This window comes from Hyperoodon ampullatus (assembly GCF_949752795.1).
Source record: "Hyperoodon ampullatus genome assembly, chromosome: 13".
Lineage (NCBI taxonomy): Eukaryota > Metazoa > Chordata > Mammalia > Artiodactyla > Ziphiidae > Hyperoodon > Hyperoodon ampullatus.
In genome coordinates this window covers 49,019,847-49,045,123 of record NC_136926.1, presented here as the reverse complement: position 1 = coordinate 49,045,123, position 25,277 = coordinate 49,019,847, and the positions used below count along the sequence as shown (strand labels likewise).

The 25,277-nt window shown below is 35.5% G+C and overlaps 1 protein-coding gene across 1 annotated transcript in view; it reads left to right on the top strand.

Moving 5' to 3' along the window:
- Positions 1-25,277, top strand: part of CCDC178 (coiled-coil domain containing 178) — a gene marked incomplete at both ends in the record, with an annotated part of 388,897 nt that overhangs the window by 172,367 nt on the left and 191,253 nt on the right. The gene's annotated exons all lie outside the window — the stretch shown is intronic.

The following is a 25,277-nucleotide window of genomic DNA, read 5'->3' as shown; positions in this document are numbered from 1 at the left end:
GTAACAAAATCTACTTCTTAATTAAAGTATTTACTTCATTTAGGTTATTCATATTTTTCATATTCCCGTATTTTATTGTTCTCTTCTACTGAAGTTTCCCATTTATTTTACTTATTATTTCCATCTTTCCCTTAATTCCTTGAATACATTGATAACAGCTGCCTTGAAGTCTTTCCTGAAATTTCATCACCCAGCTCATCTTAAGGTCTGTTTCTATAGACTAATTTTTGTCTTCTTGATCAGACACAATTTTTGATTGTTTGTTGGACTTTGTACAGACCCTGGATACTCCTAATTTTTAAGTGTGTTAATTTTTGTTTCACCTGACTTCACAGTGTCCTCCAAGAAAATCCGGTGTCAACAAGAATCTCTTTTAATCTCCTCTAGTTGCTGCCTACTTTTGGTCACTCTTTACTACCTTCAGATATTTGATTTTCATATTGTGTCTACAGATTATAATTGCTATCTACAGGAAGCTATGCTACCATTACCAGGAACAGAAAACCTATATTTTTAGGTTTTTCCATGGGATGGTAATAGAATTTCATTATGACACAAGTTTTTTTAAACGTTTATTTATAAGTTGAATGTTAAATTAAATATTACATATTTACTTATCATATATGGTGTTGCAAATATCATTGCAGATCATTTGGACAGTATAGACAAAAGAGAACAATAAAACCATCTTTCCATCCAATGTTTTACATACACACATCACACATATATTATTTATATATAATGCACAATACAGGATATTATTCTTAATTTTGCACTTTTGTGGTTTAAACTCGCCTGTCATGTCATTAATCTTCAAAAGTATGGTTTTTTAAATTGCATAAATATATATATAATTTCCTCTTTCCTCATTCTTGGATTTTTATGTGACTTCCAAACTGTTTTGTTCTTTAAAAAATGCCATGATAAAAGTTTTATCTATTTTGCTTCTATTTATTTCCTCATTTTTCATTTCTAGCAGGTGAATTATAGGTTCAAAATATTTAAATCTTTACAGTTTATTGATAAACATTTGGCCAGAATTTTTTAAAGAAATAAGTATAGACATAATATATAAGATTCATAGACATAAGATATGAGACACAGAAGAGATAAGTTTAGTTAGAGGTTTTTCCTTAGTATGTATTTCTTTGACTCAACCTATTTTTAAATGTAATTTTCTTTTTCTAAAGTAATATATTTACAGAAGTCAAAAATTTTAATTGTACTCCAGGAGCAAAGGTCTCCTTCCCCACTCTTCCATACACTTCATTGCCCCTCCCTAGAGGCAGGTAATTAAAGGTCTTTTCTAGTACTTACTGTCATATCTCTAAATAAGAGCCATCCACTGTACTTTCTTATTTTTGTTTCTGTATTAAACTACCATGCCTATGTAATTCTTGCCCACACATGGTTCAAAGTATTTAGCATGAAAACTTTCCCTTTCTTGTATAACTTTCTCTTTTCCTTGGAGTTAATAATTGCCTTTTTTTTTTTTTGCCTACTTTTTTGTACACCTAAAACAAATTTTTTCTTTGACAATGCCTTACTGTGGCTCCTCTCCAGCACGTATGACTTGCCCCCTGTTTTTGCTTCTTACCTATTGTCCTGTGTCTGCTTTTCAAAGTCACTCTGGGAATTCTCTTTGCCACTCTTTTGTGTTGGATCTACTACTTCCTGGAACCAACTATATCTGCTTTTTAAAATTTTGTTTAGTAGTGTACATTCTCTAAAGGCTTCCTGAGAAAATGTGAGGGTATATTCATTAGCTTTGTTGTGTAACAATCCACCCCAAAACACAGTGGCTTAAAACAACAATTGTTTGTTAGCTCAGTTCTTTGGAGTCAGCTGTTTTGGTTCTTCAGGTCTGCTAGCTTGGCTGGGGCTGGAGAATTCAAGATGGCCTCACTCCCATATTTGGAACTTCAGCTGGGATGGCTGAGATGGCTGGGGCCTCATTCCACTCAAGTGGTCTCTCATCCTTGGAGGCCAGCTTTGGCTTCTTCATGGTGATCTCTGGGTTTGCAGTGACATGAGAGAGCAAGCCCCAGCCTGCAGCAACTTTTTGAGCCTCTGCTTGTGTGGTGTTTGCTTCTGTCCCATTATACAAGCTAGTCACATGTCCAAAACCAGATTCAAGGGGTGGAGAAAGAGATGCCGTATCTTGATTGGAGAAACTGCAAAATATTGTGACCATTTTTAAAATAAATTTGTTTATTTATTTATTTATTTATTGGCTGCATTGGGTCTTCGTTGCTGTATGCAGGCTTTCTCTAATTACAGCGAGTGAGGGCTACTCTTCGTTATGATGCGGGGGCTTCTTATTGCGGTAGCTTCTCTTTGTTGCAGAGCACAGGCTCTAGGCGCATGGGCTTCAGTAGTTGTGGCACACATGCTCAGTTGTTGTGGCTCATGGGCTCTAGAGTGCAGGCTCACTAGTTGTGGCACATGGGCTTAGTTGCTCCGTGGCATGTGGGATCTTCCCAGACATATGTCCCCTGCATTGGCAGTCAGATTCTTAACCACTGCACCACCGTGGAAGCCCCCAATTTTTTTTAAAGCTACCCACTTTGCATATTTGAAAATGATCTTAGTTTATCCTCCATCTTGATTGATAATTACCTGCATATGGAGTTCTAGATCAGTAAGCATTTGCTGTCATAACTTTGAGCCATTATTTTCTGGCTTCTGTTGTCTTCTGGCCACTAAGAATTCTGATACCATTCCAGTTACTGATCCTTTGTATGTCCTTATTACTTCCCTCCTTCACTCCTTGTCTCTGGAAACATTTAGATTTCCTCTTTACCCCTAGTGTAGTGAAATTTCACAATGTTCTGTTTTGGCATAGGTCTGTTTTCATTATTTGTGTCAAATACCAGGTGGGCATTTTAAGTCTCAGAAACATAACCTTAGTTTGGAGACATTTTCTCATATTTTTATAGATAATTTCCTTTTACCCTGTAGCCCCATCCCTTTCACTTTTTCTCTTGTTTTAGGAACACATATTTTTTACCTTAATGGTAATATAGCTATTGATAATAATTGTGATATTTATCGAGTGCTTACTTTGTGCCAGGCATGGTTCTAAGTATCTGTACCAACTCATTTAACTAATTTCCTTACTATAACCATGAGAGCTGGGTAATGACTGTTTTGTGTTTAATGGGGCATTATTATTATTATTATTATTACTATTATTATCCAAATCTTACAGTTGTGGAAATAAAAAAGAAGGTTTTTTAGGATGTTAACTTTCCTTGATTGATTATTTTCTTTGCTATTTTCTACAAACTTTTCGTTCTTCTTTTTGAGTGATGCCTTCAACTTTGTCTTTAAACTCTTTTTTTAACTGAAAGAAATGTTCTCATTTAAATTTCTAGAAGAACTGTCTTTTTTTTAAGAACTTCTCTTATCTCTCAGAATATTAACTATAAATTTGTTTGCTTCTTTCTATTTTGTGAAAAATCTCTTATATTTATGGGGTCTTTTTCCCCCTATTTGTTTTAGTTCTCTCTTTTGTGTCAGAAGTATTTCTCAAGTATCTGGTAATCTCAAACAGTCTGTTGGTAAGAGATACTAAAAAAAATCTTTAAAGGCTGTATGTGTGGCTTGTTGAGTGGTAGTCCTTAGTGTACAGTTTTTAATGTGGGCCCTTTCATTGTGGGAATGTTCAAATATGAAGTCTCTTTTCTTGGTCTGTTTCTTCAGATAATTCAGTCTCCTGCATGTTTGTGGGGAGTAGGGAGGAGGGAGAGCTGTATAATCTGTATAATTGGAGGCTGCTGAGTCAGGGAGGAAAGGGAGATGGAGACTGCATTATACAGAATATAGCCCTTCATTATTTCTCTATTTTTAGTGTGGCCCTCTGGTATGCCTGGTGTCTATTCCCAAGACCAAAGTCTCTCTGATAGTCTCTATAGATGACAGGCTTCCAAACTTGTGCTAGAGAGAAATAGCCTTCTGAAAACATGGATGAGGAAAGCACACTGGGGTCTTTAGAGCTTATTTTGAAGACTCCAAACTAATACTCTTGTTTTTTTCTTTACATATCCTTCCATTCTGAGGTTTGTGGTACCTCCAATTTTTGAACATTTCTGGAACTTTGAGTACAACTGACTGTTCTTGTCAATCTTCTCACTGCTAAAGGTGCCTAGCTTCCAACTTTCTAAGAACCCTAAATCTGTTAATATTTAACCATTTGCTTTCTGGCTTGTGATATGCATTGATATTTTTCATAGAGTATTGTTGTAATGTCCACTGCAGATCCAGATTACTCTCCTGGGCAGATTTCCTCCATGTGAAGATCCAGGTTGCTTCCATCTTGGGGGTCCTCCATCTCAGCATTAGGTCTATGTAACTACCTTACCAAGGAGGAGAGCAGAAGTATATACTCTGGCTCTTACCCATTTTAGCCTAGAAGTTATAAACATCAATTCCACTTGCAGCACATTTGCCAGCACTAGATATGTGGCTTCCAGCAAAAGGGCTTGGAAATAGCATGTATGGGGGTTGGGAAGAGGGGATCACACATGGCTATTCAGTGAGCACAGTCGTCACTGTCACAGTTAACCCTTCTGGTTACAAAATGCCCCTCTGCTCCATTATTGTGACATGTCCCAATGAAAATAAACTGAAGTCCCACCTAGTCACTGCATCAAGCTCAGAGTCCAAGATTTCTGAATATTATGGCATAGTCTCTAAATCCAAGTTAAATAAAAAGACAAGTTGTCAGCACCTCCTCAGCCCCATGACACTCTATTGTGGTAATGGGATAGAATACAAGCAGTAAACGAGTCCAGAAATGGAATGAAAGGGAGCTATCCAGTAGTCTGGATTCACAGCAATTCTGAAATAATGAACCCTTGCTGGGCAGATATTGTGAAAACCCTCCAAGCCCTGGGTGGCACTCTGCTACTTAATAAGACCTGATGTGCTCTCTGGGAGGAGTGTCTTGTTCACTGTTCTTTGAGGCTCTAAGAGTTTCTTCTATGTTTTTTAAGCTGTTTCTTAGCCATGTCTTAAGTGGCTGTTGTATAATATGTCCTCTTCAGGGCTGTACAGCTTTCTTTCTTTCTTTTTTTAATTAATTAATTTATTTATTTATTTATTTAATTTGACTGCGCTGGATCTTAGCTGCAGCATGCAAGATCTAGTTTCCTGACCAGGGTTCGAACCCAGGACCCCTGCCTTGGGAGCATGGAGTCTTAACCACTGGACCACCAGGGAAGTCTGCACAGCTTTCTTAATTAAACTATTGCCTTAATTAAGGATGGAATTCCAAGGAGTGGTAAGGCTCATACATCACATACTTGGTCAGTATTTATTTTCCGTGTGACTCTCAAAAGCCCAATAGGCTTTCTGTCTATTGCTCCTGGTCAGATCCATTGCCAGGAATCACACCCATGGTTCGGTTTGAGCCATTCTCGAATATTTATTTCTTTGTTTTCATATCCGTGCCCCTTTAGGTTTAAGGAGGGCTATCTTGAGGCGGTCGCATTCAGGACAGAAAATTTCATTTTTAGTTTCACTTTCTCCCTGATATGCTTAATCTGATTTTTGCACCCAGGGCTAAATTTTAACAGACCTTTGTCTCTCAAGGGTTTTTTCCATTCTATCTCTTACTGTTTGGGGTCTAAGATACCAAGACTTTTCCCAAATTTCTGCTTTCAGGCAGAGATATTCTCTGCTAAATCATCTCTTTCTTGTATTCCTTGCCAACTACAGCCGGTAGCAACCAGCACACACTCCTGAGGTTCCATTTTCCAATGTTTAGCGCCCCCTGCAGCACATGGCCCACAAGGTCAGCACCGCAAGTTATCAGAGGCAACAGCATCATCACATGGTGTGCCACTTCCTAAGTCAAGGTCTTTGCAACCTCCACCAGCCTACTTATCAAATGTCACATACTTTGCTTTACTTTAGTTTTTTGGTTTTTTGGTTTGCTTTAACAGCCCTCAACTACTGCTTATATCCCAGTATTGATCAGGATAGATTAAACTATCCTCCAGTAACAGTTTCCAAATCTCACTGGTTTATGACTACAAATGTTGATTTCTAACTCACAGAAGTTGACTGAGGCTCTGTGACTCTCCAGGGTAGTTCACTTCCACAAATTAACAAAGGGCTCCAGTTCATTTCCATCTTCTGGCTCCACCATCTCAACCGAAGGCCTCTGTGGTCTCCTTGCAGAAGAGAAAACTGGAGGGTCACATGCCACCTGTTAAATATCTTGGCCTCAAACTGATTCATGTTTCTTCTATTTATGATCAGAACTAGACTCATTCCAAATTGCAGTAGGACTGAAAAATGTGAGGCAGCCCACGGATAGTTGGTAAGCAGTCAGTATCTCCTACAGATATTATTAAAATTCTAAAAAGTATCTAGAGTGCTAGGTCGACATTATGCTTTTTGATAGACAAAGTGACATTTCAAATGTGTTGTAAACAGTAAATCATACTTAAAATTGAAGAGGACAGGCATATTCTCGGCAAGAGGACTATATCACAATAAGGCACAAAATGGGTCTCAGCAGAGATATTGTGTAATCATGAAGTTTCTTGTTCAAGCCTGTGAGATAGTATGAGGTCAAACTCTTTTAAAGACATACTTTAGAAAAACAGGTATTTGAGGAATAATTATTAATGCCAATTTGGAAATAATAGATTTGTGAACGGAGCCTCAAGAAATATTTTTGGGTTGGTAGAAAAGAGCCAGATGGCAGAGACTATGATACTGACTAATTCAAGCTAATCCTTGAAACAGTTGGTTCAAACCTTTATAAAAATAATTCATATCAAGAATAGTTAGACACCTGGAAGTTAGGTGCAAGATTGTCAAAGATTAAATGTAATCTGGGCATCAAAATAAGGAGATTCTTTGAACAGCTAGGCTGAAGAGTATGGATGCTATTCAAAGAGAAAATAATGACAGGCAGTAGTTTGGTGTGTGACTTTTGATGTCAGACTGATTCCACTCAGATTTGGATTTAACTTCTACTGGTTATTTAACATCCTTTCCTTCAAAAATGGAGATAAAAATAGTATTTAACTCAAGGGGTTGCTGTGAGTATATGTAAAATAATGCATGCACAGTGCCTGACACCTAACATCTCAATAAATTATTAATAGCCTTTGAAGGAAATTTAGTAGGAAGTGACAAGAACATAGTGGTCTTCGTCAGCAGGCCAGCAGGCTGTTCATGGCAGTGTTATTCTAGGAGAAAGTACCCCTCCTTCATTGGGTTCTAATTTTTTTCCTTGAGTCTTTTCGTTACATTTCTTCAGGCATTACTTTTACTCTGCTGACTTTTCTATTATTTAAACATCTTAAAACCTGATATGGGGCTTCCCTGGTGGCGCAGTGGTTGAGAGTCCGCCTGCCGATGCAGGGGACACGGGTTCGTGCCCCAGTCCGGGAAGATCCCACATGCCGCGGAGCGGCTGGGCCTGTAAGCTATGGCCGCTGAGCCTGCGCGTCCGGAGCCTGCACTCCGCAACGGTAGAGGCCACAACAGTGAGAGCCCCGCGTACTGCAAAAAAACAAAACAAACAAACAAAAAAAAACTGATATGATTTTAGATTTGATTTTGTCCTAAAATAACTCTACGATTACTTCCCCCAACCTCTTCAACATTAGAAATTTGACAATATGAGTGAAAGTAGGGCATAAGGAACTGAGATTACGGAGGAAATAAAGCATATAGTTTTGGGGCTTTAGCTATGCACTTAGTTATGCCTTTTCGGACATAACGACAACAGCCTTGAAAAAGTAGCCAGTGACCTATTCATTAAATCAAGCTACTTCTACTAGCTTCATAGTATTATAATATTTTTCTTACTTGTTTTGTAATTTGTAAATAGCTTAATACTAATTTACGTGTGACCCATTAGAATGTCACTGACTTCCAATATTAAAATATCATGCCATTTAAGAATAAATCTTGAAAGAGCAGGCATGTAAAATAGGACAAATTTAAGGAAAGCAAAATAAAATCACAAATGACATCTAGTGAAAAAACCTTGAAAGGGAATTGTCTTTAATTAGTTCACAGTTGGAGATTGCTCATACTACTTATTTTAGTTAAGTCTTTCATTTGGAGAGAAACAAGCTATTTAACTTTCAGCATGCTTGCGGGTAGTTGGGGAACAACTTGAATCCCCTTGAATCCCCTATTTTACAGAATAAAACTCTGTAAAAATATTATCTATAAAATGTTGGAATTTGTTACACATCAACAACAGCAACGAGAAAACAACGGTAATTTAGTAAACTCTAAACTCACTGATATTTATGTTAGTCAACAAAATTACCTCAGGAACATTCCTAAGTGGACACCCTTTATGCTGGGCTCTAATATAAGACCTAAGCTTATGCATTTTGGGAAAGAATCCCCTGGTTAAAGATATGTGGTACCTTTTTCTTTGTGTAGAATGTACAGAATGAGAGAAATTCTGATAAACAGGTTAAGTACATTGGATTTATAAAGTTTTATGAACAAATATGGCGCATTCAGAAAAGAACAAAACTTTCACAACAATAGCTTATAAGGGTGCTACTTTTTGTAATATGATTTTGTAATATGCTTATAACCATCACCTTTTCTGTAGTTCACATATGGTATACACATTTCAGGTATCTCTATATAATAATATTGGGGAGTACTATTTACTTAGGGACTTCATGAAAACAAAGGAATTTTATCAGAGTTGACTGGAGCATGTCTGAATCTTCACTATGCATTATAGCTCTATGTATTTTTCTTAATATTTATTTAAACCATAATGTATTTATAAGTAAACTATATAGATAGGGGGTATTCAGTGAGTACATTTATAAACTTCCATTTCCTCTTGACTAAAGATATAGTGAGAATACATAGCCAAGTACAACCATGAAAATAGTCTTTGGTTTTCATTTATTTTCTTCTGCCTTTAAGTTCTGTGATGCTTGTGTGTGTGTGTTCAAGACAATTCTTGTTTCATACTCATCTGCACTGCAAAGATACTTTCTCAAGTATCATTTCATAGTCTCAAACTCTGTATTTATCCTCATCCTCAAAATTCAATTAAAACATATTGTGAAGACTGTTTTGCCCTATAATCTGCACAATGCTAGCTATCAGCTTTGCGACTTAACTTAGGAAAAGCGTTTCTATATCCCTGCTTGATTCTTTCAGTACCTCTGCTTGTCCCTTTCCAGCCTCAATAATGTGTCCTTTTCTCTGGGCTAGGTTTTCTGTAACCTGGAAGAATACAGTGATGCTTGAATAGGGAGAATAACTTTACGGCTTCAAGTTAAGCCTTATTAGGCTTTAAGTAGAAAATGTATCACACCTGTGTTAAAAACATGGCTGCCTTGATACTTCATGTGTAATGCTAACACTTCCAACATGCTCAGGGGACAAGGGGAGAAGAAGGTCTTTTATTTGGATCTTCTGCTCTCACTGTTTCAGGAGGGTTGCATGTTTACAAAAGTTAAAATAAAATAATTGGTTAAACATTCAATTTTTCCATAGAAATGTTCAATATCATGCTACAAGTCCAATACCCACTTGAAATATTTGCTTCCAATACCCACTTGAAACATTTGCTTCAACTCTCTGTTACACATTTCTGATATTCTGTCACCAAACTCCTCTTTCCTAATCAGTCGAGAGTTTGCTCATTCCTATTTCTCCACCACCAACACCCAGGTTCTAGTAACCAGTCTCTTAGCTGGGCTTCTGAACTCCTTTTCCCAGTAACCCCAGGTTACTCTTCCCTCTCCCCATTTTATTCATGTTACTCTCTTGTTCAAGACCCTGCAGTGGCAAATGATTATCTATAAAGAGGTACCTACACCTTTCAGTGCCACAGAGGAGCTTTCCCTGTTCTAGCACAGAGTGTCTCAACCTCAGCACTATTGATGTTTGGACTGAGTAATCCTTCGTTGTGACCGGCTATCCTGTGCATGGAAGGCCTCTACTCATTAGATACCAGTAACATTCTCCACTTGAGACCACCAAAAATGTCTCCAGATACGTGGGAACAGTACAGCTGGTACGAACTCAGGTATCACAGCCTCTCTCACACAAAAGAAGGGGCTTAGGGAAATGGAGAAGAAACACTCATGACACTTGCATTTACATCTCATCGATCGGAATGGTGTCTCATGTTCTGCGTTAACTCCAAGGGAACCTTGATCTGTAGTAGATTCAGGAAAAGGAGGAGAGCATTGGAAACAGATGTTGGACAAGTCAGTCTACAGAGTCTAACGTGCCCCAGCTTCACATCTTCACCAGATAAACTTTCCACTATGTATTATTTGGGATACATAATTCTAGAAGTTAAAACAAAATGCCACATGCTTAGTAGCTTAATCTAAGAAATATTTATTTCTTGCTTAAAACATCTGACATGAATAACCTTGATCAGTGAGCAACCTTGTGGAGGATTTTTCAGAGACTCAGGCTCCTTTAAGCTTTATGGATTTGCCATTCCCGGGGTGGGGGGGGTGGTCCCAGACCCCCTGCCGGCTCCTCTGCCTCTGACCGGAAGATGGAAGAAGAAAGGGAATGTAAAGCATTTTGCCTTACAGGGGTGTTGTGGGCCAGGCTGGGAATTTACTTATTTTTTTAAAATTTTTATTGGAGTATAGTTGCTTTACAGTATTGTTAGTTTCTACTGCACAGCAAATTGAATCAGCTATATGCATACATATATCCCCTCTTTTTTGGATTTCCTTCCCATTTAAGTCATCACAGAGCACTGAGTAGAGTTTTCTGTGCTATACAGTAGGTTCTTATTAGTTATCTATTTTATACATAGTATCAATAGTGTATGTATGTCAATCCCATGGGATTGACTTATACCATTTCCACTAACATCTTAATGGCCAGAACATAGATAAAATGGTAATACCTAACTGCAGGTAGCCAGTCTCTCCCACTTGCCCTGAAGAAAATATTTTTTCCATGCCTGCCCCTTGATGTGCTTTCATATCTTTCTCTTTATGGAAATGCCTTGCATTTGTTTTCTTGTCTCTGAATTCATAACTCTTCACTGTCCCTAGTGAAGCCTTCTTTACTATACAACCTCAAAGCAACTACTCCTACCTTTAAAAACTGATGTAATAAAGTGACTGAAAGAGGGCCTTTGGGTTCAGACCAACTGGGTTTGAATCACCACACTCACTACTTTTGTAAACTTGCCCAAGTTATTTAACTTCTGTGAATCTTAGGTTTCTCATGTTTCAGATTGGGGCAACATTAAGAGGTAACTCAAATGAAATAATGACCTTAACACAGTACTTAACATATAATAAACACTAAATAAAGATTATTTTTATAATTTTCTAGTGCAGTTACTGCTTGTGCTGCTCACTGGGTACCTCGTTGCACAGCACATTTTTCATTTGCGCTTAATTCACCGTTTCCCTAAGCAGCCAAAGCACCCCTTCAGGCAGCACATCTGTCTTACTGGTATTGTTGGAGGGGGCACTGAGGAAAGGACTGGGAAGCTAGGCCTCTCTGTCCCCTCCTCCCTGGGTGCCGGCTGATGACCATCTGGGCGATCCCCATGCCTCAGGAGGCTGAGATGCCCTTCTCCAACTCAGAAGTTGAAAAGCTCTAACATGAGAATGTCTGCATTTTTATTACCTATTGATTAAAGTAAAAACCACAAAAGGACAGAGTTATTAAAAATCTATGCGTTTTGGGCTTCCCTGGTGGCGCAGTGGTTGGGAGTCCGCCTGCCGATGCAGGGGACACGGGTTCGTGCCCCGGTCCAGGAAGATCCCACATGTCGCGGAGCGGCTAGGCCCGTGAACCATGGCCGCTGAGCCTGCGCGTCCGGAGCCTGCGCGTCCGGAGCCTGTGCTCCGCAACGGGAGAGGCCACAACAGTGAGAGGCCCGCATACCACAAAAATAAAAACAAAAAAATAAAAAAAATCTATGCGTTTTAAGGAAATTAACATTTTCCGAATCACAGTAGGTGTCCACTACCACATTTCATTCATCAAAGCAGCTCTCCTCTACCGCCACTCTAGACCCTGTTTTCACTGATACCTGCCTCTGTAATCAGTTCTCCTTAGAGCTCTTTAGAAATGTAAATCAGGTCATGCCTCTGCTTTCATCCTCTAATGGCTTCTGTGACCCTCAAAATAAAATCCAAATGTATGGCCTTGACATGCAGTCACACTTGATCTTTTCTAACCTCTCTGATTTGATCCCACATCTTCTACCACTTACCCACCTAGCTCAGCCACATCACCCTTCTCTCTGTGTGGTGAACTCTTCAATTTCCAAGTTGTCTAACAGTCTTCACTTTTTTAAGTTGAAGCATAGCTGATGTACAATATTATGTTAGTTTCAGGTGTTTAACATAGTGATTCAACATTTAAATATATTGCAAAATGATCACCATGATATGTGTGGTAACCATCTGCCCCAAAGTTATCACAGTATTATTGACCCTGTTCCTTAGGCTCTACATTATTACATCCCCGTGACTTATGTATTTAGGTTTTTAGAAGAGACTGAACCCAATGTTATTTCTTGCTTTATCTATAGCATAGAAATGATAATTCTCAGAAAACGAAGGTTTTATCTTTATCCTCTTTTGAATACTATTAATTATATGAATAGAAAATAGAAAATACTTTATGAATTTGGGTTTTGCTTAAGCAATTGGTCATTTTGCAGATGGTTAATTAAAAGCAATTAATTTGCATGGTTTTGACGTTCATAAATAAGTCAAAAATGGGTTTTTGTTATCTTTCATGGAACTTTACAAATTCCATCTATAAATATTTGATGATTTCTCTTTTTTAATGTTGCTTTACTTAAAATACAATAATTTGAAACTTTCTACTTTATAAGATGTTATTAAATACTAAAAGAACCATTAACCATTATTACTAGGATGATTTTTTTATAAAACTTCAGAGCTGAAATTTATTTTTATACATACCGTATAAATTCCAGGATGTTCTCTAGAGTTCCCTTTTCTTAGACTTACACATATTTACCAATTTTAACTTTTATTTGACATATTTTACATTTTTATGTAATTTCAGTAATATTTTGAAAAATAATTGAATAAAAGTTACCATGTATTGATATTATTTTCTTTAAATTCGCCATTAAATATCTATATATATGTATACATTACATGAAGACCAGTGAGAGAAAACAATTTATTACAAATGAGTTTGTGAAGAATATTAAATTTGAAAATTTTGTTTTATCAGAAAAATAGTGACACTTGTTTTATGACACGAGTCATTCATATATATGGGTGATCAGACAGGTAATTAGATGTAAAGAGAGTATCTCCAGAGTCATGTGATGTTTAATAAATCAATTATTTGGTTTGTAAACAAATCATATAATTATATATGAACCTTTTGGAAAGTTTGCATAAAAGATGCCATTTTTAATTTAATTTTTTTCTATATTTTGGTGTTATAATGAAAGAAGTGAGTTGAGACTAGTCTGAATGGCTTCATCCAAAGCTTTGATTTTCTTTCAATATAATAACTAAATACTGAATATTTCATATACATATATACACATATACATATATAGCACATACACATAAATACACTTACACACCTTTATGTACATATATACATATATATGAATACCATTTTCAGTAAGTTACCTTTGAGGCTTTTTATGTTGCTTTACTGCTAGTATGGTAAGGACACCTCTGTCAAACTTTTCATATAATACTCTTATTAAGTGTAAAATAAATCCCCGAGTCTTCCAATACAGAGCAAACATGGATGCTGTTTGTACTTTGCAAAACAAATAAGGATTTTTTGCTTATTTTCTCATGTAGATGGAAAAAACATTCATAAGTAGTTGATACCCAAAGAACTTAATAACTGATCTTTAGTAACTGGGTGTCTCCTGGAAGTGTAGAATGTTAGCGTAGCATGACACTCATACAGCAAGTTTTCATAATAATGTTTGGTTGATATACATGATGATACCTTTATACTTTTTACATAAATTTCTCCATTTGAACTCATGTGAGATCAGGCTAGGTATTATTATTTCCATGTAGATGTTAAACTACAAATACCTTAAGATTAACTGACTTGTTCAAAAAAGCAAATGGCTGAAGAATAGATTCTAAGTGTACACCTTGTCCACTTTCCATTACTCTACTGAATTACAGAGCTGTTGGGCTGTAGCCTTCTGTAAGGGGAAGAGCCTTGGAGCGAAATGCTCTGGACATGGCTTCCACTAATTACCCATGTGATTGTGACTCCCAAGTTTTATACCTTCTATTTGGCCAGTAGCTACATTTATGATGACAACATTCTTAATTTAGCTTATGTATAAACAGGGATGCAGAAACTAAATCACCTGATTTGCTATGGAAATTGGTTGTCTAAAGTAGAAACCACATATCCATTGAGAAGGAAGTCTAGTAAATTAGTTGATGCCTGGAAATAATTGCTTTTCCAGATGGGCTTATAATGGATTTATGAAGTATAAATAGACATAAAACAAAGTTACCTAGTCAAAAGGAAAGGTTTTGAATCTTTGTATACATAGAACAAGCATCAGTTCAAATACTGTAGATGAGGTTCTCTTCAAGAAATAGAATTAATAATAGGAATTTATAATGATGTGGATTATACAAATGCTAAAATAACAAAGTTTACATTAGTATTAGTATTAACCCACTTAAGGGTAGTTTTTTTTTTTTTTACTTAATTCCTTATAAAATCATTTGTTTTACCTAAGACTGTATTTAATGAAAACACTGAAGTTGCAGAAACTTGATATATTATTTGCTTTTAAAAAATAGGGCTGTACATGATAATGGCACTGCATAATAAGACACTCAGTGAATGCTCCTCTGTGAACTTAATGAGTGCAAAAAAATTTTAATAACTCTATCTTCAAGTTTATTGAGGGTAGATTATTTTTAGAAAAGTAAGATAGCACTAAAGTAAAAACACAAAATAAAATTTTCCTGAACTTTGAATTTTACAATTGAATTAAACAATGTGTCTTGTTTCCAAAGTGAGGTTTTATTTCTTTTAACAGTCAAATTCAGTGAGCCCCCACCCCGGCCTTGATCCTGTAAGCCACACATACATTATTTTTCTGTCCCTAATGTCCTTCTTAATCCATTGCTAAATCCACTACTGACCACCCTCAGCTCCCAACCACGGGCTTATTCCTCAGGCTAAGGTATCAACTCTAGTTATTCTCATCTTGGAGAGAGAATATAAGAAATCTGCTTGTTCTCTTGGAGAACTTTTCTGTGCTTCTGCTGTCTCATAGTGTCATTATGGGCAAGAAGTGCCCCTGAAGCCAGGGTAGACATTTTCCACCTCTGTATTGATCAAGGCAGTCATCATTACTCCTGGTCAGATGCTCTGCTAGTCTTGTAGTAGTTTACCAAGGTGTATGGGAGAAAGAGGACATGTCTCTTCACAGTATTAATCCCAGTTACGTTCGTCCCATACCACAGGAGGCAGAGGCGGCCAGTGGCTCAGTTCTCTGGCCTCATTTCTTTTAGTTTAAGCTCCGCACAGTCATGCCCCCTCTGCCTGCTCACTGGCCCTTGGAGGCTGAGACAGGCTCGGCCCTAAACTTGTTCTCCAGCATGACAGATAAGGCTCAGGCTTTCCCCTTCCTCATGGTGAGTTTTCTGAATGTGTATGGGTCCTGTTTGCTAGATATTTTTTCGATCATTTGTACAGACAGATAAGGTCTTTCAAAATTCATTTTTAATTTTTCTATAAAATAGGCAACTGAAATCAGTTGCATCTGGTCACAAATCTACCTCTTGACAAAAGTCAAGGTCTACTACTGGAAGAGGGGTGTTGGAAAGCTAGTAGGGCGAGTCAAAAGCCAATCTGTCTTGGAAGATATACAGATTGCCAACAAACACATGAAAGAATGCTCAACATCATTAATCATTAGAGAAATGCAAATAAAAACTACAATGAATTACCATCTCACACTGGTCAGAATGGCCATCATCAAAAAATCTACAAACAATAAATGCTGGAGAAGGTGTGGAGAAAAGGGAACCCTCTTGCACTGTTGGTGGGAATGTAAATTGATACAGCCACTATGGAGAACAGTATGGAGGTTCCTTAAAAAACTAAAAATAGAACTACCATATGACCCAGCAATCCCACTACTGGGCATATACCCTGAGAAAACTATAATTCAAAAAGAGTCATGCACCAAAATGTTCAATGCAGCTCTATTTACAATAGCCAGGACATGGAAGCAACCTAAGTGTCCATCAACAGATGAATGGATAAAGAAGATGTGGCACATATATACAATGGAATATTACTCAGCCATAAAAAGAAATGAAATTGAGTTATTTGTAGTGAGGTGGATGGACCTAGAGTCTGTCATACAGAGTGAAGTAAGTCAGAAAGAGAAAAACAAATACCGTATGCTAACACATATATATGGAATCTAAAAAAAAAAAAAAAAAGGGTCATGAAGAACCTAGGGGACAGACAGGAATAAAGACACAGACCTACTAGAGAATGGACCTGAGGATACGGGCAGGGGGAAAGGTAAGCTGAGACAAAGTGAGAGAGTGACATGGACATATATACACTACCAAATGTAAAATAGATAGCTAGTGGGAAGCAGCCACATAGCACAGGGAGATCAGCTCAGTGCTTTGTGACCACCTAGAGGGGTGGGATAGGGAGGGTGGGAGGGAAGGAGACACAAGAGGAAAGAGGTATGGGGACATATGTATATATATAACTGATTCACTTTGTTATATATATATATCACATCTTCTTTATCCATTCATCTGTTGATGAGCACTTAGGTTGTTTCCATGCCTTGAGTATTGTAAATAATGCTGTTATGAACATTGGGGTGTATACATCTCTTTGAATTGGAGTTTTCTCTTGGTATATGGCCCAGGAGTGGGATTGTAAGATCATGTGGTAGTTCTATTTTTAGTTTTTTAAGGAACCTTCATACTGTTCTCCATAGTGGCTGCACCAATTTACATTCCCACCAATAGTGTACAAGGTTCCTTCTCCTCCACACCCTCTCCAACATTTATTATTTGTAGACTTTTAATGATGGCCATTCTGACAGATGTAAGGTGATACCTCATAGTAGTTTTGATTTGCATTTCTCTAATAGTTAGCGATGCTGATCATCTTTTCATGTGCTTTTTGGTCATCTGTAGGTCTTCTTTGGAGAAGTTTCTGTCTTCTGCCCATTTTTTAATTGGCTGTTTGTTTTTTTTCTTATTTTTGATATTAAGCTGTAGGAGCTGTGTATATATTTTGGAGATTAATCCCTTTTCAGTAGCATCATTTGCAAATATTTTCTCCCAGTCCGTAGGTTGTCTTTTCATATCGTTTATGGTTTCCTTTGCTATGCAAAAGCTTTTAAGTTTAATTAGGTCCCATTTGTTTATTTTTGTTTTTATTTCCCTTACTCTAGGAGACAGATCAAAAAAAAATATTGCTACAATTTGTGTCAAAGAGTGTTCTGCCTATGATTTCCCCTAGGAGTTTTATGACATCCAGTCTTACCTTTAGATCTTTAATCCGTTTTGAGTTTATTCTTGTATATGGTGTTAGAGAATGTTCTAATATCATTCTTTTACATGTAGCTGTCCAGGTTTCCCAGCACCACTTATTGAAGAGACTGTCTTTCCTCCGTTGTCTATTCTTGCCTCCTTTTTCATAGATCAATGAACTGTAAGTGCGTGGGTTTATTTCCAGGCTTTTATCCTGTTCCATTGATCTATATGCTGTTTTTGTGACAGTACCGTACTGTTTTGATGACTGTAGCTTTGTAGTATAGTCTGAAGTCAGAGAGTATGATACCTCAAGCTTTGTTCTTCTTCCCAAGAATGCTTTGGCAATTTGGGGTCTTTTGTGGTTCCATATAAATTTTAGGATTATTTGTTCTAGTTCTGTGAAGAATGTCATGCATATTTTGATAGGGATTGCATTATATATGTAGGTCGCTTTGGGTAGTATGGACATTTTAACAATGTAAATTTTTCCAATCCAAGAACACGGATCTCTCATTTCTTTGTATCATTTTCAAATTCCCTCATCAATGTTTTACTGTTTTCAGAGTATAGGTCTTTCAACTCCTTGGTTTTTGCCTGAAATATCTCTCCATTTTTTAATATTCCGTTTTAATGGAATGACAATTCAGTTTTGGATCTTATGAAATGCGAGGTTTGAAATCTAGAAAATATGAACTGCAAATGTGTATAATATCTTTTGTTCATTTTTGAAAATTAGCACTTGCTCTTTGGCTTGACACCAAGAAGATTTCACTGATCTGACCATGCTAGTATCTTCTCTCTTTCAATGAAAGAGAACTGGTGTGGAAACTCACTGTTTCACATGTATACTATATTAGAAGAAAGTTTTTATCCTGAGTATTAGCATAGAATGTGACACTTATTAGCTGCTTAATAAATATAGGAAGAAGGGAATAAGAAAGGAAGGAAGGAAGGGAGAAAAGGAGGGAGGGAAGGAGAGGACAAAAAGAGAGAGGGAGAGAGGGGAGAAAAGAGTGGGGGAGGGGAAAAAAGGATGTGTTGGTTCTATCTAATATAGTGTTCAAAAACATAAATCTTGTTTAAAGTCAGTGGCCATTTTCTTAAAATCCAGCTATGAAAATGTAACCCTTATATGTGGAAGAATAAATCACATGTTTTAGTAGCTAGTAGCTAATGTTTTGTAGCTGCCATTAATATTTCTCAATTGCATTAAAATTTTCTTATCATTATTAGAAAACTTCTCAAAACATTTGAGATAATTAAGCATGAAGGCTTGTAATCACTGTTTTTAAAACTGCCAGTTGTCAATAGGCACATGCTGAAACAGGCCTGAGATCCAAGCAGATGTTGGACACAATCTCTTGGTAAAGCCTTTTTTCAATTATCCTAACTGTGGACTATGAACTTTTATAAAATGTACAAAAGGCACTCACTAAGTGTATTAGGAATATTTTCCTAAAACCAAAAATTTATGTAGAATGTGAATAAATTTAAAAAGTAGATTTACGTGTTCCAAAAAGACTATTCCTAGAGACCTAAAATTATTATAAAATCTTTCAGATACAAACGTCTAATCATGAGTTTCTAGCACTTTGTACATATTCTTTAATTTTTTTTCTTTTGCAGTTGCATAAAGAGTTGGTTGACTCATGTCTAACACGCTTCTAATAGAGGCAAAATCATCACCATTTCAGCACACTTAATGATTTTCATCTGCCTGCATCACATGAAGTACTCTTTTTCTGAAGTATATCTCAGAATTTTGAAGCTGTTTATGTATTTCATTATATATCTACTTATTTTTAATTCAAATAGTATTGAATTAGTATCTTCTGATCATGATAAAAACTTCTCAAATATATGAGATAGCTAAGGATGTAGACTTTTAATCACTGTTTTGTAAATTGTCATTCATAAACAGGCACATATTGAAATAGACTGTATACAAAGGGCCCTATGAAGCGTGACTTCTCACACCCTAGGATTAAGGATCCAGAGACTTAGAGAGGCATCTGCAGAGCTCACATGAGCAATCTGGGCATGTTATCCTTAGACTCTCCAATCACTGAAATATTTAAAATTTGTAAAATAATGACAGATACCTCACCTGCTTACTGTGGAAATTGGTTAAAAAAGATTTTCCATTTATAAAAAAGTTAAAGCATATATCTCCACGGGCTCTAAGAAAGGGGCATGTTTACAATAGTCCCAAAAGTTACTTCCTTTCTGCATAACCTAGAGGGCTCTAAGAGTTCCGGGTAATCAAATTTACATATTTTCTCTTAAACTTAGCCTCATTCCTCAATTCAAACTAGAATCAGAAAAAAATATATAAACTTCTTAAAAATTCTATTAAAAGGTTGATAGTTTTCCATATATTTAATTCTGTAATGACATACAAATTCATTGTATCAAAATTTAAAATATTTTTCTGCCTATTGACCAATTTGCACAGATGTTTTCAGTGACATTTCAACAATCTGCAGGAAATCATATCTAGGCTTTCTCTGAATTCCCTATAATAGCAAAACTCCTTTCTTCTCAATGCTTTTGAGATTTATTCATGTATCTCCCATTAGAGTTAATTGGAGTTACTAACATAAATTCCACTTGCTTCAAATGGAGAATAGGTTTCTTCAATGTTGTTTTTATTTTTTAGTAAGGTTAGACTTAAAATAGAATCTTGTATACAATTGTCTCTTTTGCTTTGGGAAATTAAAATGCCTTTAACAACTTTTAGGGTTAGGGAATTGAAATCTGTTGCAAACTTTTCTTTCTTATTTTAATTCTGCTGCATTACTACATCATTACAAATTACAATTCGTAATGAAAGAAATAGGACAGTAAACTATAAAAGCATTTTTTCCAACAAGCCACCACTGTTTACATAGTATTTGTAGTTTTATTTGTGGAATTACTCTGTTAATGGTATGTTGTTAACACTAGAAAAATTCTGTTTGCTGTTCTTAACAACAAAGAGAAAGAAATAGATATTATTTGTTGGGAGGAAGGTACAGTTTTCAAAATGGAAGCAAAGCTCACACTTCTTTTTTCATTAATACTGTTTTTAAATAAATAAATTACATATCTTTTGTTATCTTTTTAGATTCGATAATAAATTATAGTCATTTTAACCATGGATAATTCTATATGTGCAATAATCTTGAATTGTTTCAAATATTTGAAACCAGTCACTTTTTAAATACCCGATATATGTTTAATTTGCCAAAAGACACCTTGAGAAATAGATGCTTTTCAATTTTAAAAAAAGGACCAATTAATAACCAATGAACTTGCTTTCAACAGTGCATCCTCTACCCCATTTTATAGGAAGACATTTGTCGAACACAGAGCTTGAAAAGCTGCCTATAATTTGGACATTTGAAATAGGATGTATAGCAAGTTAATTTCACCTTAAATTTTTTCTTTTTTAGTTTTGGAGATGTTTCCACAGAAAACAACTTAGAATAATTCAATAAAAATCACACCTGATTTACTTGTTTATAACCACTGCCAACATTTTCATTAACCCATCTGAGACACTTTACACAATTAAAGCATAGATGAGATCTAGGCAGTTAAAATAGTCTTTCAAAATGTGAGACCAGAAGCAAATCCAAAAAGGAGAAAAATGTCCTAGTTAACATAAGTAGCACAAAAAAACAAATTGAGTTTTGGATTTTGTGGCAACCTGAACACAAAAGGAAAAATGAAGAATTGTATCATTTTATTTTGCTCACAAAAGGAAGCACGGAATATATCTACAAATACAGAGAGAGAAAGGTAGTATTTGTAAAGGGCCTGACTTGAGCCACACACTATATTTAGTGTTTTGTCATGGCTAAATCACTCAATCCAACGTGGCTTTAATTTATATTCTCATTTACAGTTAAGGAAACTGAAGCTCAATGAAGTAATTCCTCCAAGTTTATATAACTAGTATAAGACTACCAAGTTCATATGCATTTCTTTAAAACAATCATCCAATGCAACAAATATTTTCCTAATGTTTAAATTCCATAAGAAGTACATCATGTGGGTGAATTAGTATATCATTTAAGGTAAAGAACCATGCCTTTAATTATTATTTGGAAATTATGATGTTTATAATTCTAAGATATTTATATTAGTCTATATGAGAGTCAAGGCTATACTTCTAATAAATTTTTCCTCTGAAAGAATAATACCCCCACTTTAATTTTGAAATTACTTTCATTGCTCTGAATTTTGTAACTTTTCTTTGGACATGAATTTTTTCTCCTATTGTTTCTTTTGATGGCTTCAAAACTAACAAGTCTTCAAATATTTTTAAATAGACCTTTTTTCTAGTTAGTGAAGTTATGTTTCAAGAAATTATGTTAATATAATTTAACTGTGCTGCATTACAGAAAACTGATTTAATATAGGAACAAAGTTGAGAGAACCTACAGTAATCGATAGTTTAAGGGACCTTTAAAACTTCCTCTTGAATATTTTCAGGTAGAAAATTAATCATCATGAATTCAATCATTAAAATGCCATTCAATATAACATCAATGGAATAATTTGGAAATATGGCTCCCATTAGCTCAGAGCTCCATATTCAACTCCTAACATAAAAGGCAAATTTTAATTTTGTCTATCAAAAGATATAGCATGCTGAAGTGGAAGTAAAACAACCTGCCCTCCTGCCGATGCATTCCTCATCCCAACTAAATCAATGGTGAATAAATATTTAAATAAATTTAGCTTCAAATTTGCTGACGGCCAGCATAAGGGAAAATTTTGATGAATTATATATATATAATTCCTTTTCGTCCAATGAAAAGAAGCACATGATTCATCTAGAAAATGGATTGAAAGGGAACAAAATAGTAACCTGCTCAAAGCACCCATCTGTCCAATGTGAAGAGCCTAAGAGGAAATTAATATAGAAGTAAGTAGAACAAGTAGAATTTTTCAGAAATGATCCAGCTAAAATATTTGCATTAATCTCTGCCATGGTTATTAATTAACATGTTTATTTTTATTAGTCTTAATTTCTTTTTGTTCTGTGCAAAGAGAATACTTGTTGCGGCCATACAACGCAGTGGGTATAAACATGAGCTTTGTAACCAGACACTCCTGTTTTTTAATCCCGAGAATTTAAGTCTGGGAATTTGATTTACCTCTCTAAGGCTCAGTCTCTAAGGCTCAGTTTCCTCATCTGTGAAATGGTTATAACAATACTACATATTTATGGATTTTTGTGAGGATTAAATGAAACTGCATTTATAATGATTTAGCACAGTGCCTAGCACATAATAAGGTTACAATAAAATGGTGGCAAATTTCTTTTAATGTTTTCTTATAACAATCATCTGAAAAACTTCATTTTGTAGTATTCTAAGAAAACTAAAATATTACAACAGTTAAATGATATAGTATATTCCAAAAATTACAGTCTGTTATATTTTTACAGAAATTTTAATTTATTTAGTTTCATAAACCTCACCAAAACTATTTTAACTTTTTCTTTTAATTCACCAATCCTCATTCTTCAACAATAACTATACATTTCGGTTTACAACTATCTTAACGTTAATTCTAAAAAGAAATTTGGCTATGCTGTAGACTTAACTGTGACATTGCCAAGAGAGTATTAAATGTGAAAGCATTTCTCTGTCAGTTGTAAAGTCTCTATTTAATCCAGAATTGAAATTCTTCATGTACATGCAAATAGATGAAACGTTGAAAAGGGACATTGCTATGAATTTTATACTGTGATTTATTTTATAAAATTGTTTATATTATCATGTTTCCTGTGAAAATAATCTCTAATGCAATGTAAGGAATGAAATAATGAGCAGAAATTGGCTAAAATTTCTGAAATTCATGGAGATTTTAAAATTTATTATTGCATTTCAATTTTGGTTTCACCTGTTAAGATCAAAGCAACTACCCATAAGAAAAATGCATCAAATGGATCACATAATGGTATATTTGCAGAAAATCAGCATATAAATCTATACACAAAATTGATGAAATGAAATCTAAATTCTTCACTATTTTATGCTGGAACATTATTATATGGAATTTTTCTAATGGGACCATATCCAAGTTATAGCATTAACAGATGGGATCCTGTTGGGGTTGCACATTTTTAGTTATTTAGGACTTTAGTAAACAGTGATTTTATCCAGTATGTGATTGGAACAGATGTGATCTTATCAGGGTTCCACTTTTTTTCAAGGGCATAAAATTGCCATGATTTGCTGTACAGTGCTGGAGTTTACTTTCTGTGGTTTTAGAACCAGTCCTTTTTAGCCAGAATTTGCCCTTGGGTTCTAAAACATCATAATAGGGAGTTAATGTCTTATTCTCTATTAATCCCATTAAATCCTTTTAATATTAGAGCATGTGTTGCTTTACAGCATTAACTAGTGTCTTGCACTCAACAGTATTTTCACAGTTTATGATACTGCTTAGGGCATTAGCAAACAGCTGTTTGAATTAAATGAGCAGTTAAGGACCCTGTTCATTAACCCAAAAGTTTCATGTATTTTTAATTCCTTAAATCTAATGGTATCATCACCCTCCAGGAAATCTATCTTTGATTATAATTTTCTCTGGCCACTATTGGTTATGGGAGAAAGTATTATTGTTTTTGAATATGAGTCATATCAGGTTGGGTATCTCCAATGAATCTTGACTATCTCATAACAGTTTCATTCTTATGGGATATAAAACTTTAAAAGTTGTTTACAGCAGTAGTGTTAAGATTTTCTCCAATTTTGGTTACTGATGACTTCATTTAGCTAATGTAAAGAGGCAGTTGGAACAGAATTATTTGCACTTGAAATGGCGCAATCAGAGCTTTGTGACTGACTCATTTACAAAAAAAGAAAATTGTATTTGGACAGTAACAGATTATGTGATGCAGTCCATGGCGCAGAGCAAAATGTTAGTCACTGATTTTCTCCATGTAGAGAGGTCATGGCTTCCAAGGCTTCATTCGGGACTTTACCTTCTTTGCGATTACGGTCAGGAACATCTTGATTCAATAGTTTGAAGTGAAGTAATTAAATAAGAGGGAAATTTAAAATTAATATGTCTAGTAGTCTAAATAAGCTAGATTACTAGACATATTAAGGATGAGATTCTTGATTCATTTCTACACCTTGATGCCCTAGTGACACCCCACTTAGTTCAGGGCCTTAGCAGGAGCTCAGTGTTTGGGGGAGAATTATTGGATGTTTCATTAAGAAATTTTTACCTGTTGGGTAAAACTCTTCTAGGTTTCCCACAAGTTGTCATATAAATTGACCTTCAATTCCTTAAGTTTTCTCTATGGTGTCTGTGGATCTTTGATAAATGAATTCAGTTCACAGGTGTTTACTAATTAATTAGAAAGCATTATAAAAATTATATAGTGGGACATGATTTTACTATTTTAATAATCATATTTATTTTTCTCTCACTTCAAATACCAAGGATCAACAGTTTCAAAGTCTAGATGAGATGCTATTTGTGTAAGAACTGAAAGGAATGGGGTAAATGAATGAGTGGTTTGTTAAGAGAAATAGAAACTGTCTTTTCCTATTAATCACCAGCCACTGAATCCACATTCCTCTCACATTAAGTGTGGGACAGACTTAACAAGGAGCTGGATTCCAGACCTGGAAGTTTTTTCTAAATTTCTCTGTGTAGGCTTGGAATTCATAACTGCCTATTTTCAGCCATGTTGGATGCTGTAGGGCACCTCTTAAAAATGCCCTGTAGCTCCTGCGCTTTGCC